General features: G+C 41.5%; 1 protein-coding gene and 1 long non-coding RNA gene across 3 annotated transcripts in view; one reads left to right on the forward strand and one right to left on the reverse strand.

The window, feature by feature from the left end:
• Window positions 1-13340, reverse strand: part of LOC115212790 (protein TsetseEP) — a 134686-nt gene extending 121346 nt beyond the window's left edge. The window contains exon 1 of one of the 2 annotated variants that reach the window (XM_036508986.1): window positions 12814-13340. The gene's annotated coding sequence lies outside the window, so the exon portion shown is untranslated. The remainder of the gene's footprint in view (window positions 1-12813) is intronic. The other variant, XM_036508994.1, reaches the window with a different exon arrangement.
• Window positions 873-6487, forward strand: LOC118765992. Its single transcript, XR_005001908.1, has 3 exons — window positions 873-883; window positions 5648-5650; window positions 6403-6487. It is a non-coding gene; the product is annotated as an uncharacterized LOC118765992 (long non-coding RNA).
• Window positions 13341-14187: the final 847 nt, after the last annotated feature.

The following is a 14187-nucleotide window of genomic DNA, read 5'->3' on the forward strand; positions in this document are numbered from 1 at the left end:
GAGAACACAGCGCATCGCTTGGACGAGGATCTTTGCAATCGTGAGAGCAACACACCAACTACAGAACCATGCACCTTCACAACATCAATACAATGAAGATGAAAATGTAGAGGTCCAAACTAATGATGCTTGCACTTTTGTCTCAGCCAGGAATATTTCCTTTTTTGGGAATATTTGAAGACAAAATAATCTCATGCTGTATTGTCTCTGATAAAGTGGTGGCAATCAGGTCAGTGTTGCTAATTAGCATCACGACTAGTGTAAAGTAATTACAATATTCAACAGTAACTTTACACCAGAGTTATTCAATGACAGCGACATCTGGCGGGAAGAAACGTTGAGCTAGAATTTCAAAACAATCGGAGACAGAAATAATTCACGGTTACACGAGTGAGTGTTGTAGCCTATTTCATATACTCGCTCGATAATAATAATAATAATAATAATAATAATAATAATAATAATAATAATAATAATAATAATAATAATAAATGCCCTGATGCAGTACCAGGCAGTGGCTCTCATGGCTTCTGATCTTAACTGATTGCAAGTGTTATCATGTACATTGTTCTGTCTTGGTATAAAAGATGGGCTACAGCAAATATTCTGCTCAATACCACAGATTTGCTTGTCAGTTATTTGACCTTAACCAGTTGAGCATGTCCCTTAGTGGCTGACGATATGTGCATCTCTGATCACGAGCAGAAGTAGTGGGGGAGCATCATAGCCGTGTGTTGAGAGGGATTCTTTGGGGTTTGAATAATTCACCTCTGGAATCATGGGTGTTTCGTTCAACATCCTTAAACAACCCTTATTCAGGGACCGTTTGAGTGGGATAGGTTACTCGACCAGAAGAAAATTCTAACTGGGCCCCACCTGCAAGGTCATGTGCTGTTTATCCTGATATGAGATCACCATGTCGTGCACATATGGTTGTGATGCATGTGCCTAATGTACCCTTATCAGACGGGTAGTCATGATGGGTATACTGGGCTTCGTATATTTACCCCAGTGTCACTTTGATGGCATGCACTGCTCTCTCATTCAATAATAATAATAATAATAGCCCCCAATAATAATAATAGCCAAATAACCCCCCCAAACCACACCCAATTTATAGGAAGGACACATAAGACAATGTTCTAAATATGCTCGTAAGTTTAGTGTAAGCTGCGGCCGGAATACCTTTGATGATTGCCATTGAAGTCAGTTACCGTGGTTCTCCATTTAGTGCGCTCACTAGCGTAGCTAGGGGAGGACGATCCCTCCCCCCAAGCGGCTCTTTTAAAGGGACACCACTTTTGCGTCTGCTGTAGGCAATATGTTTTTTGTGGGGTTCGGGACCCGCAAACAGAAGGGAGGAGCAGTGATGGTAAAGGTGTGCTATTGGTGGTGGTGTCGGTGGGGGAGGCGATAGTGGTGGTAGAGGAGGAGGTAATGGTGTTGTGCTGGTGTGTGTGTGTAGGGGGGGGGGTAATTAGTATTGGTAGTGAGTGCGCCATTTCCTGCAGAAGACAGATAGGTCTGGAACCCAGACAACTGAAGAAAGCCATCGAGGAAATGGGCAGGGCAGCTGAAACTAGCTCAAGATGGCAGTGCGAGCGGGAACTCTTCCGTAGGGGAACACAAGCTCAGTCCTCGCTGCCTCACTCAGGTAAAGCAAACAGGCTAAGGTGGTGGGGTGCTTGCAACCCGGAGGATACCTGCTGACGATAGAGACGGGCTTCCAGCATTGCAATGGAATCTATAGGAGCTTACAAAACCTCGGAGTAGCTCCCGGGGTTTCTGCATAAGGCAAATCATCTCTGATGTTTATTTTACCTATTCGATCAAGGGTGACTTGGAGCTAAGTATCGTCATCATCATCATCATCATCATCATCATCATCATCATCATCATCATCAACAGTAGCAGCAGGAGGCGCAATGGCCCAGTAGTTAGGGCAGCGGACTCGCGGTCGGAGGATCGCAGTTTCGATTCCCAGACCGGACGTTGTGTGTGTTTATTGAGCGAAAACACCTAAAGCTCCACGAGACTCCGGCAGGGGTTGGTGGCGACCCCTGTTGTACTCTTTCGCTCCAACTTTCTCTCACTCTTTCTTCCTGTTTCTTGTCCCCGACTTCCTACGCAACCGCTGAGCCCGGATGCGCATTCATCCATCCGTCGATGCTCTCGGTGTCGGGGGTTGACCTGCTTTCTCTTCTGCGGGTCTTACGAATAGCAAGGGACCACGTTTTGGACTTCTCCCACTAAAGGGATGAAGACCGCTTCGCTCAACAGCAACAGCACCACCGCCACCACGGCAGTAGATTTATAGCGTCACTCACTCAAACCACACTCCACTCAGTCACACAACACTCCACTCACACTAGACACGCCACAAATCCCCAATTCCTTCACATTTTCTTGGGAGATCACGTGACTTGACATTTCTGTTGCGGGACGCTCGCCTGTTAGTGGTACTGATGGCATTGGTGGTAGTAGTGATGGTACCAGACATGGTAGTAATGGTACTGAGTGTGGTGGTGGCGGTGGTGATGATGATAGCAAAGTGCCAATGATAATGGTGGTGGTGGTGGTTGTTTTTGTAGTAGTCGTCGTCATAATAGTAGTAGTAACAGTAGTAGTAGTAGTAGTAGCAGCAGCAGTTGTGAAGCTGATAGTGGTGGTGGTGGGAGGGGGTAGATAACATATCCAGACGATAGACTCGAAACCGCTTAATCGCCACGTAAACGTCTGTAGTTGAAATGTCAAGTTGACCCTAGCCAGGTTTGAACTCAGACACTGAAGAATCACCGCCTGCCGTTTTACCGCGTCGACTGCAGTGAAGAGAGAGAGCACGGAGCTGTGGCTGCCACAGATGAAGCTTTCCTACGTCTGTACAGTGGATATGTAACCATAGAGACGATGGCGGGGGGGAGGGGCTAATGGTAGTAATGGTGGCAGGAGTTGCGCTGGTGGTTGAGGTGACATTAAATTGTGGTAGTTGTGGTGGTAGTTTTGCTTGTGGTAAGTTTGAGGTAACGATGGTGGTGGTGGTGGTGGTAGTAGCAGTGATGGTAAAGACGTGGCTATTTGTGGTGGTGGTGGAGGTAGCGGCGATGGTGGTGATGGTGGTGGTGGTAGAGGAGGTAGTGGTATTGTGGTGGGGGGTAATTAGTCTTAGCCGTGGTGGCGCCGGTGGTAGTGACATGGTGAATGTTCAGTGTTTGAACTCCGGGTCAGTCCTGGATCAAACTGATCTAAGATAAAAAAAAACAAAAAAACATCCCGGCCGTGACCATCCCGTCTTATTCTAAATGTGCAGGGGATCCCGGGACGTTATATCTAATCTAATTTGTCCGTTTTTATATTAAAGACGGTGGTGGGTTGATGGAGATTTAGCTGCTATTTTTAGCCGATCAAAGACTGCCATTAGAGACTCCTTCGTTGCCCCCCTCCCCCCAGTGACAGGTTGCGTGGGCGGTAGGAGGGGGAGATAGTTGCGCTCAGTTGTTCTTGACCTGCAGGACTTGGAGAGCACAGCTACTACTACTACTACTACTACTAAGACCGTCGCCATCTCTATCACCACCGCAACCACCGCCTCAACTGCATCTCAGTCTTCACCACCACCACCTCTACTACCACCTCAACTACCTCCGCCACAACCACAACCGTCACCACTCTATCACAGCCAATCATTTCAATAGGGGAGCTTTCTTCCTTTGTCAGTCAGTCAACCAACTCCCTCGACAAACTCTGTCCCCCTTTTTTTAAAATGCAAAATGGTTGGAACCACGTGTTTTATGACGACATGTGTCCCACATAATGTCGACGTGACCAGATTGCTGAACCAGCCGAATCCCGTCAAAACTGCGGCCTGTGTAGATACTGTATATATTTTTTATTCTTTTATTTTTGGTTTTAGTCATGTGACTGCGGCTATGCTGGAGCACCGCCTTTAGTCGGACAAATCCACCCCGGGACTTATTCTTTGTAAGCCTAGTACTTATTCTATCGGTCTCTCTTGTTGCCGAATCGCTAAGTTACGGGGACGTAAACACACCAACATCGGTAGTCAGGCGATGGTGGGAGACAAACACAGACACACACACATATATATATATATATATATATATATATATATATATATATATATATATAAAGTTAATCCAAACAACGAGGATGTGGAACAAATATAGTATTATTGGACGCTCAGGGAAGAAGGAGGGTATGACGTTTCGAGCGGAGCTCTTCGTCGGAAACATAGGAGAAAGAAAGACCCCGATACGGGAGGACAGAGGAAAAAATTGCAGGTAGTCTTCACGAGGTCACACATATATATATATATATATATATATATATATGCAATGGGGCTCCTTTCAGTTTCCGTCTACCAAATCCACTCACAACGCTTTAGTTGGGCCGAGGCTATAGTGGAAGGCACTTGCCCAAGGTGCCACGCAGTAGGACTGAACTCGGAACCATGTGGTTGGGAAGCAAGCTTCTTACCACACAGCCACTCCTATATGTGTGTGTGTGTGTCTTTGTGTCTGTGTTTGTTCCCCACCACCGGTTAATAACTGCTGTTGGTGTGTTTACGTCCCAGTAAAAATTATCAGAATAAAGGGTTAAAGAATAGTTCATGGGGTCGATTCGTTCAGCTAAGAATTTTTGATGGCGGTGTGCTCCAGCATGGCCGCAGTCTTACCACCGAAACAAGTAAAAGATAGAAAGATAAGTTGACAGTTTACAAACACACACACACATGCATATATATATATATATATGTACACGTAGCTGACTGTATGTGTGTACACAGCTGATAGCGTGTGTGTGTGTGTGTGTGTGTGTGTGTGCATTTTTGTTTATATATTTTTTTTAATTTGAACTGGAGTTGAGAATCCCTTTGGAGTTTCCTGAGGGCAATAAGTTGATGGTTGCAAGAAAACCATGAGCTGGAGAGAGAATTGGCTCAACTTGTTAAAAGGAGGCAACAACACACACCAACATTACTTCACTCTGAAGATGTGACAGTGAAAGTCTAGATACGTTGAAGGATCTAGTAATTTTACTGCTTCGAGAATAGTACAAATAACTTCTAGCGCAGCTCGTGATCCTATCTTCTTCAACTGTTCTTAATGTCAGGCCTGTCTGGCGAGATTCTGGGAAGGACTGAGTATTAAGGGCTTTGCCAAAGGGCCCAGTGGTGCACAGGATATGGTAAATAAAAGAAGACACGAGGAGTGTTGATATTGGATGAATGGAGATGGTATGAGATTAACCAGTTCTGAAGAGCAGAAGCCGTTATAGTAGAAGTAGAAAAATCAGGGAGGAGGGTCAGCACCGTCTATGGGTCAGAAGTTGTAGTAACGGCACCATCCCATTGATGGGAGCAGTAGTACTCTCTCGTTATGAGCTGGGGGAGAGAATGGGCTAAACCTGCTATAAGGAGGCAACAATACACACCAACATCATTTCCCTCTGAAGATGTGACAGTGAAAGTCTAGATACGCTGATGAAGGTTCTAGTAATTTTACTGCTTCAAGCATAGTACAAATAACTTTTGTAAAGGGTTGATAGTTATTAAAGTTGGGGCTCAAGTTTTCGTCTGGATCTAAAGAGAAAGGTTTACTCCAAGCGATTTAGTCTTTGTTGAATCGAGAATGTGCAAGAAGCAGCATTTCTTTTCCTAGACGCTATATCAATGGTTCTCAAAGTGGGCAGTATTGCTCCTCGTCCCCCAGGGGAGGTGAAAAGTTCCAAGAGGAGCGTGGAAGAAAAGTGGGGCGATAGTGGGGTAGCGATTCATGTAAAGACTACAAAATAATGGGTTCTTTAGGTTTATTTGTGAAATACAGCTGCTTCGAATTTGCTTCAGAAACAGGTCTATGTTTGTGATGGTTAGCTGGGGAAGCGGCGCTAGGAATGTGGCCTAGGTGTCAAGGGGGAGGCAGCCAAAAAAAAAAAAAAAGGAAACACTGCGCTATATTAACGACCGTTTGTCTATTATTACTATAGGTGTACTACTTATACTGCTGTCATTGTTCCCTGTGGGCAGGCCCTCTCTCTCTGTCTCTAACCCGGTAGAAAGAGGGCTACCTCTGTCCCTTTCTAATCTTTCGGTTCCACTCCCTCTCTCAGTAAAGAGGTTTTTGTCTTGTAAGTTTGCGGGTGCTGATTCCACGTAAAAAGCGCCCACTACACTCTGTAAAGTGGTTGGCATTAGGAAAAGCATTCATAAAACCATGTCAAAACAGACAAATGGAGCCTGATGCGGCCTACTGGCTTATCAGCTCCTGTCAAACCGTCCAATCCATGCCAGCATGGAAAAAAGGACGTTAATTTATAATGATGATGATGATGATGTATTTGTTGCTATGTATTTATGCTTGTGTTGTTCTGTGCCTTGTCTCTTAGTTCAGTTGAATGTGTCAACCCCTGTACTTATCTTTTCAAGCCTGGCACTATTCTATCGGTCTCTTTCGCCGAATTGCTAAGTTACGGAGACGTAAGCAAACCACCGGCTGTCAAGTGGTGGCGGGGAACAAACACACACGCAGAGTTCTCTCTGAGAACTACATTAAGGGTACGCGTGTCTGTAGAGTGCTCAGCCAATTGCACGTTAATTAAGGCTGTTCTGTTGATCAGATCAACTGGAATACTCGTCGTCGTAACCGACGGAGGGCCAGTCATTTCATTTCTTGCCGGAATATTATGTCACGAAATTCAGTTTTATTTGTATAGCTCCGAGTTTTAAATGTTCGTATACTGTTGCTTTTTAGGTTTAAGTATTTTTTTCGCAAGATTCTTGATGTGAAATAGAGTGTTAAAACAAATATTGTTAAATGTAGGGACGGTCATTTTGCCAATAAACACACGCACTACATATTTGATCTTCACTTTAGCTTTATCATTATTATTAATTATTGTTTATTTGTCAGAGTTCTTTCGTAACACATTCTTTGACCCCTTCAATGACTTCTTGTTCTTCTTTCTTGCCTTATCCAATATATTCCATCTTGTGGTACGGATGCATTTGCGTCTAAGTTTGTGTGTGCAGGGCGGACCCGGTGGGGGCGGGTCTGAAGGGCACATACCCCCCCTCTCTTAGGAAAAGAAGTGCGCCCTTCTAAATAATGTTATTACGCTCTTTTCTCCCGGAATTGTATTCTCTTCTGACCTTGTGCCTTCCTTTCGAAAAATTCCTGGCACCGCGCCTTGTGTGTATGCGTGTCTTGTCTGCATAGGTTTGTATATTGCACTGTTTGCTAGGTCGTGGAGTGAAGGTATTACTATTCCATCCGCGTTTCCTGTTGGTGCTAGGTCTACTATCTATGGTGTGTGGCCTCTGTAATCTGTTTGAGTGTCGAGTCAGGTCTATGTGTACATAAGATCTTATATGTTATCTATCGATTCCCCATGTGTTAGTTTAGCATGTTAGTATAGCAGTGGCGAGTTTTTCTCCCTTGAGTTCCCGCCAGTGTTCCTTTATCTTCTCACCTATGCTACGAGCTGTCTCTTCAATATGCCTTTGTCATGTTTCTGCACCATCCCTCTGTACACATTCTATAGACTGCATTACTAGTTTTGTAGCTTATCTGTGGTCTTACCCTATACAGGTCCTATCAGTAGAAAGGGTTCTTTTTAAAGAGATATGTTCTACTGATCAAGGATTTTAAGGGAGTTCTTGGCCTTTCTCCTACTTCAATTCATAGATTCAGTTTATCTGAGTCTTTTCTAAACTGATACGCTAGTTCGCTTCGAAAAGTAGCGTCGACCAACATGATGCTCTAGTTGCTTTTTAGGTTTTCCTTTAATCTTTCTGTATCTTCCAGTGTCCCCACTACAACTAATATATCACCCACATACTCGATATATACCGTATATTCGTACTTTGGTATTATTATTCCTTTTTCTGTTGTAATAAAAAAAAAGTCGAAAACTCTCCTAAAATTGTTTGTCTTCCACTTGTCTCAATCTTTGGACAGTGGCCATGCTGGGGCACCGCCCTAAACAGTCTTAGACGAAAAAAATTGACCCCAGGACTTATGTTGTTTATTAAAGTCGGGTACTTAGTCTATTGGTCTCTTTTGCCAAAATGTTAAGCGGTGGGGGTATAACAAACACAGACACACATATAAACGATGGACTTCTACAGTTCCCATCTACAAATTCACTTGTGTCAAATGCATTGGTTGGTTCGGGGCGAGAGCAGAAGATACGTTCCCAAAGTACCGTACAGTGGAACTGAACCTGAAACTACGTGGTTGCAAAGCAAACGTCTTAACCACAGCCAAGGGTAGAGATTACATATGTAATTCTGATGCCCCAAACACAAATTCTTAAAAGAAAAAGGAGAAAAAGAGAAGGGAGGAAATTGGTGCTGACAAAATCGTGAGCAGAGTAACGGTCTGAGAAACCATCAAGAATTCTTTGATGGTTTTTTTTGGTTTGTTGTTTCTTTCCCAAAATTCTAGGTGTGGCTGTGTGGTAAGAAGCTTGCTTCTCAATTACATGGTTCTAGGTTCAGTCTCATTGTGTGGAACCTTGGCCTAGTGTCTTCTACAAAGCATCTAGCCGATCAAAAGATTTGGTAGACGGAAAGAAGCCTGTCGTGTGCGTGTGTCTCACCACTGCTTGACAACCGGTGTTGGTTTGGTTACGTCCCCGTGACTTAGCGGTTCGGAAAAGAGAGACCTACGGAATTGCCAGGCTTTAAAAAAAATAATAAATACTGAGATCGATATATTCGACTGCAAATTCTTCAAGGCGGTGCCCCAGCATGGCCGTAGTCAAATGACTGAAAGTATCAGGAATCTACATCCTCGAAGGCCTATCGCTGCAAAAATTTCATTAAAAAAAGGGTCATTTCTGAGGAAATTATGATAAAAGTAAGAGGAAGAGAGAGGGGGCAGGACGCGGGTGGGTGAGGCATTGATGGGGCCTCAATGTGTAGTTATGCCTTTGAGGTTGGGCCTCTTCGTGTCTAAATAAACAACAATCGATAATAATTTGTACTTTTCTCGACCCGAGAAAAGACTTAAAGGTGAAGTCGACCCCCAACAGACGAGAAACAATCAAATAACTGGAATATCATGGTTAAGTGATGATGATGATGATGATGATGATGAGAATAATGGCGATAATGTAACGATGATGGTGGTGGTGGTGGTGGTGGTGGTGAAAATGTTAGTAATGATGATGATGATGATGGTGGTGAGAATTTTGATGGTGGTGGTGATGAGACTGTTAATGATGATGATGATGATGGTGATGGTGAGAATGTTGATGATGATGATGATGACGATGTAATGATGATGATAGTGATAGTGGTGATGAGAATGTTAATAACGATGATGATGATAATGGTGATGGCGATGTAGTTGGTGGTAGTGAAGATGATGGTGATGGTGAAGGGGTGACTATGCCGGCTGTGGCGATGATGGTGGTGATGGTGATGATGATGATGAGGAGGAGGAGGCGGTTGATGACAGGTGTGGTGGCATCATTGTTCAACTATTTCTAATCGCTCTCAGCTGTAATGACGGACAATGCTAGAAATAGCAGCTAAATATCCTTCAAACAGCACCAGCCTATCGATAAAAAAATTAAAAAAAAAAGAACTACACATCGTACAATGTAGTCCTGGGTAGACCATGTCATGTTTGTCAGTGACACACATTCTGTTATGAACACAAAAGTACAACGGGAAGTGTGGCTACTACTACTAATACTACTACTACTACTACTGCTAGTACTACAACCACCGCTGCTGCTAGCAGCAGCCTTTCATCCTCCTCCTCTTACTACTACTACCACCATTACTATTACTACTATCACCACTACTATTACTACTATGATTGCATTATTATAAAGCAGCATATATATATATGTGTGTGTGTGTGTGTCTATGTATATCAGACACATAAATGCACAGATGGCCATATATATGTATGTATGTATACATATATATATATGTGTGTGTGTGTGTGTATCTATGTATGTATACATGCACGTATGTATATATATATAGCAAAGCACACAGGTATCATCTGTGTGCGTATGCGAGGTATATATATATATATATATATATATATATATATATATATGATATGATATATATATATATATATATATATATATATATATATATATATATATATATATATATATATATATATATGCGTGTGTGTGTGTGTATAATTTGTTTTTATGTTCAGTTCTAATAAGAACAGTTTCCCATGAAATCCGATGCTTCGCTCCTGTACTTTTATAGAGTACAAATGTACAAATCTATTAAGAACATTATTGATAGCGACTTCGAAGTTTCGGCCAGTTAAGCCATCGCAGTCCGACGATGACTCAACTGGTCGAAACTTCGAAGTCACTAAGCCACTACATGTACGTATGTATATAAAAAAAAAACCCAGCAAACCGGGAAGCTCCCCCCATCCTCCCACCCGCAAAAAAAATTAATTAATTAATAAAAAGCAAAAACAAACTGGTTACAAACATCAAAAACAAGATGTGAGGGAAATCAGGGTCTTTCAAAATAACAGGGCAAAAGGGCAAATACCCCAGGGGTGTGTATTCTTCAACCCCGAACGTTCACACCCCAGGGTAAGAGTCACATATGTACTCTAATAGAGTTTATTGGAGAACTTTAATTAATTGGGGTTATTCCAAGTGATTAGATTAATTAGGGATTATTTATGGATTCGTGTCTTCTTTAAGACATTTTAAAAGTAAGCGAGGGTAAATAGCGGCAACGAGGGATCGAATGCGAAGACGGGTCATGTTGGGAACTTGCCATTAAGTGGTGGCCACGGTTCTTGTCTCATGAGGTTCACGTTCAAAATTGATTTTTTTAAAAATTAAACGAGGAGTAGGGCAGCAATCGATTACATCGATTACCCCAGTACTTGATTGGTTCTCTATTGATACAGATTGGTACTCTAGCAAATTCGACCGTGGTGAGTTTTGAACTCAAAAATGTTTGAGGCACACCACGGAATTTCGTTCGGAATTACTGTTTCACACAAAATGGAATTTCTTCAGTTTTTCTCGCTATTTCTTGTCATTTTTACAAGAAAACACATGTAAAGCAATCTTTCGGTATTGGTAGACATTCACCACACGATTTCCAATAATGACAGACCAAGATGAAAAAGAGAGCAAATGACATCGTCTTCTTGTACAGATATTCTTGGAGATCAATACCGAAGGATCGCCCACATGTAATTTGCACTTTAACAAAAAATGTTTAAAAATTCATGTTTTTACAACCTTCGCCCCCCCCCCATTTCATTGCTCCTTCGGAATAATTGCCACAATTAAAATGAATTTTTATTCCTTTTTTTTTTTTCGGTATCTTTCGTTATTTTAGAGAATTATTCCATATTCTGGAACACTTGTAATTCAGTTTGTAAGAAGAAAGACTGTTTTTTCAACAAGGCAGTGCCCCAGCTTGGCCGCAATCTATTGACTGAAGCAAGGAAACAGATCCCTAAAATTTCTCAACTCGAAATTCCCTCGGACACACAGCTAAAATAGCGCGTGGCTCCTTGTCGGACGCTCCACCGACTCAGTCCACGCCGCCGCTCTTTTATTTCAATAATGCCATTTAAAAATTAGATAACTTAGCAGTTCGACAAAGGAAGACCGATAGAACGAGTACCAGGCTTTAAAAAAATAAGCACTGGGCTCAGTCAATTAGTTCGACTAAATTCTTTGAAAGCAAGTGCCCCAGCATGGCCGCCGTCTAATGAATGAAAAAGTAAAACAAGTAAAAGAATAAAAATAAATAAACGTGATACGATCTCGTGATTCATTCGTTTTCGATGTTTTGCAGCGAATGAAATACTTCTAATGCTGTCAGGGGGAAAGATTGAACGCCTCACACTCTCATTTCTGCTGTGAGAAAATAAAAATTGTCATCACCACCACCACCACCACCATCTTGACCTTCTAATGATGATGATGATGATGATGGTGGTGGTTTAGTCAGAATCCTTATCGTGACTGAAACACGTTCAGGAAAAATGGCTTAGTCTCTCCTTAAATGTTGAAGCATCGTAATATGTATAGAGGAGCATGCACGTATACATCCATAAACATACACCTGTGTGGCGTGTGTATATACACACACACACACACAGAACACGAATGGAAAGCAGGTTCAGTGACGAGGCTTGAATCGGCGAACGCACCACTTGCCGGTCGCCCGGCCGTGTCAGGGAATAGGCCTCTCCTTCGCATTGTCTCAAATTGATGCTTTATACATACATTTTGAATTAAAATCTTAGCAGTTAATTTATACTATACACACACACACGCACACATGCTGATGAGTATAGAAGCCGGAGAACAAGGGGCTGGATATATAGACGAGAGTGCAAGAGAAAGAAAAGGGTTAGGGGTTAGAGAAGGATGAGGAGACAAAGAGGAAGAGGACGGAGAGGAATCGGGAATGAAACAAAGGTATTAAGGAGAAGATAGATAGATAGATAGATAGATAGATAGATAGATAGATAGAGATAGATAGATAGATAGATATAGATAGATAGATAGATAGATAGATAGATAGATAGATAGATAGATAGATAGATAGATAGATAGATAGATAAGAAGGTAGAGTATTTTCAGATAGGATACAAATTGATACAGATAGATAGAAAGCTAGAATGATACAAATAGATAGATAGATAGATGGATGGATGGATGGATAGGTAGAAGTGAATACAGCTAGATGTATAGATACAGCCATATAGATACAAATAGATGATGTGTCGCGAGGCAGGAGTAAAATATACAATGATAGAAACCTACCTTTTCGATATCCTTAAAGATGGTTAACAAGGAGCTACAGTGATTTCACTGTATGTAAGTGTATATAAATGTGTGTGTACACTTATGTAGCTGCGTGTGTGTGTGTGCGTAAATATCCCAGCCGGTAAGACTTACACATACATATACAATATATATGTGTCGATACAATATTATATATATTATATACACATATATAGAATATAATTTGTGCACGCGATACGGTAATAGCTCCTTCACAAAGAACACGTGCGCGTATAGTTAGCTATGTATGTATATTATATTTATATCTATTTATGCACTCTGTAGCTGAACTGCTTGGGATGCGTGCGTGTGTATGTATATATGTGTGCGTCTGTTTGTATATAAATATGTTGTAGTAAGTCTATGTTATGTGTATGTATGTATAGAGTGATGTTTGCTCACAACACGAGAAATTTCCCCGCCTTAACGCCGAAATGAGAGAATACCGCTTCATCGGTTGGAAGAGTCCACTTTCATAGAAAAAGGGGTTGAACAGCTTGTTTGCCTCTAACAGACGTTATTGCACACACACACTCTCTCTCTCTCTCTCTCTCTCTCTCTCTCTCTCTCTCTCTCTCTCTCTCTCTATCTCTCTGTCTCTCTCTCTCTCTCCCTCTTTCTCTATTTGTCTGTCTGTTTCTCTCTTTCTCTTTCTTGTCCATTGTGGACTCAGAGTGTATGTGTGTGTGTGTATGTGCGTACGTGTGAGTGCCAGTACATGCATGTATGTAAGTGGCAGTGGATCTCTGTATGTGTGTAAGTGTATACGTATGTGTATGTGTGTGTCTATGTAGGAGTGTGTGAGCGGTAATGTATGATTATAAGTGTGAGTGCGTGTCTCTTTAAGTGTGTGTGTGTGTGTGTGGTTGCTCATCACAATTAGTTCCTGCAAGAAATAATATAAACAACACAGAATGAACTACAGCAAAGATAAATACACACGCACACACGTGTGTGTATACACGCATGTATACATAAATATGTATGTGTATATATATGTGCGTGTGTATGTGTATATATATATATATATATATATATATATAATATATGTATGTATGTATTCTTTGTGAAGGAGCTATATATATCTTTATAATTTATAATTATAAATATATTAATGCATATATGTTTATGTGTGTGTGTGTGTATAGATATACAATATATATAAATATATATATGAAGGCATACATACATATGTATAAACACACATTTATAGAGTGTGTGTACATGTTTGTATGTATGTATGCATGCATATATATATATATATATATATATGCAGGCATACATACATATACACATACATACAAATGTATAAACACACATAGATGAAGAGTGTGTATACACATATCATATATA

This window comes from Octopus sinensis, linkage group LG1 (genome assembly GCF_006345805.1).
Source record: "Octopus sinensis linkage group LG1, ASM634580v1, whole genome shotgun sequence".
In the NCBI taxonomy this organism is placed as follows: domain Eukaryota; kingdom Metazoa; phylum Mollusca; class Cephalopoda; order Octopoda; family Octopodidae; genus Octopus; species Octopus sinensis.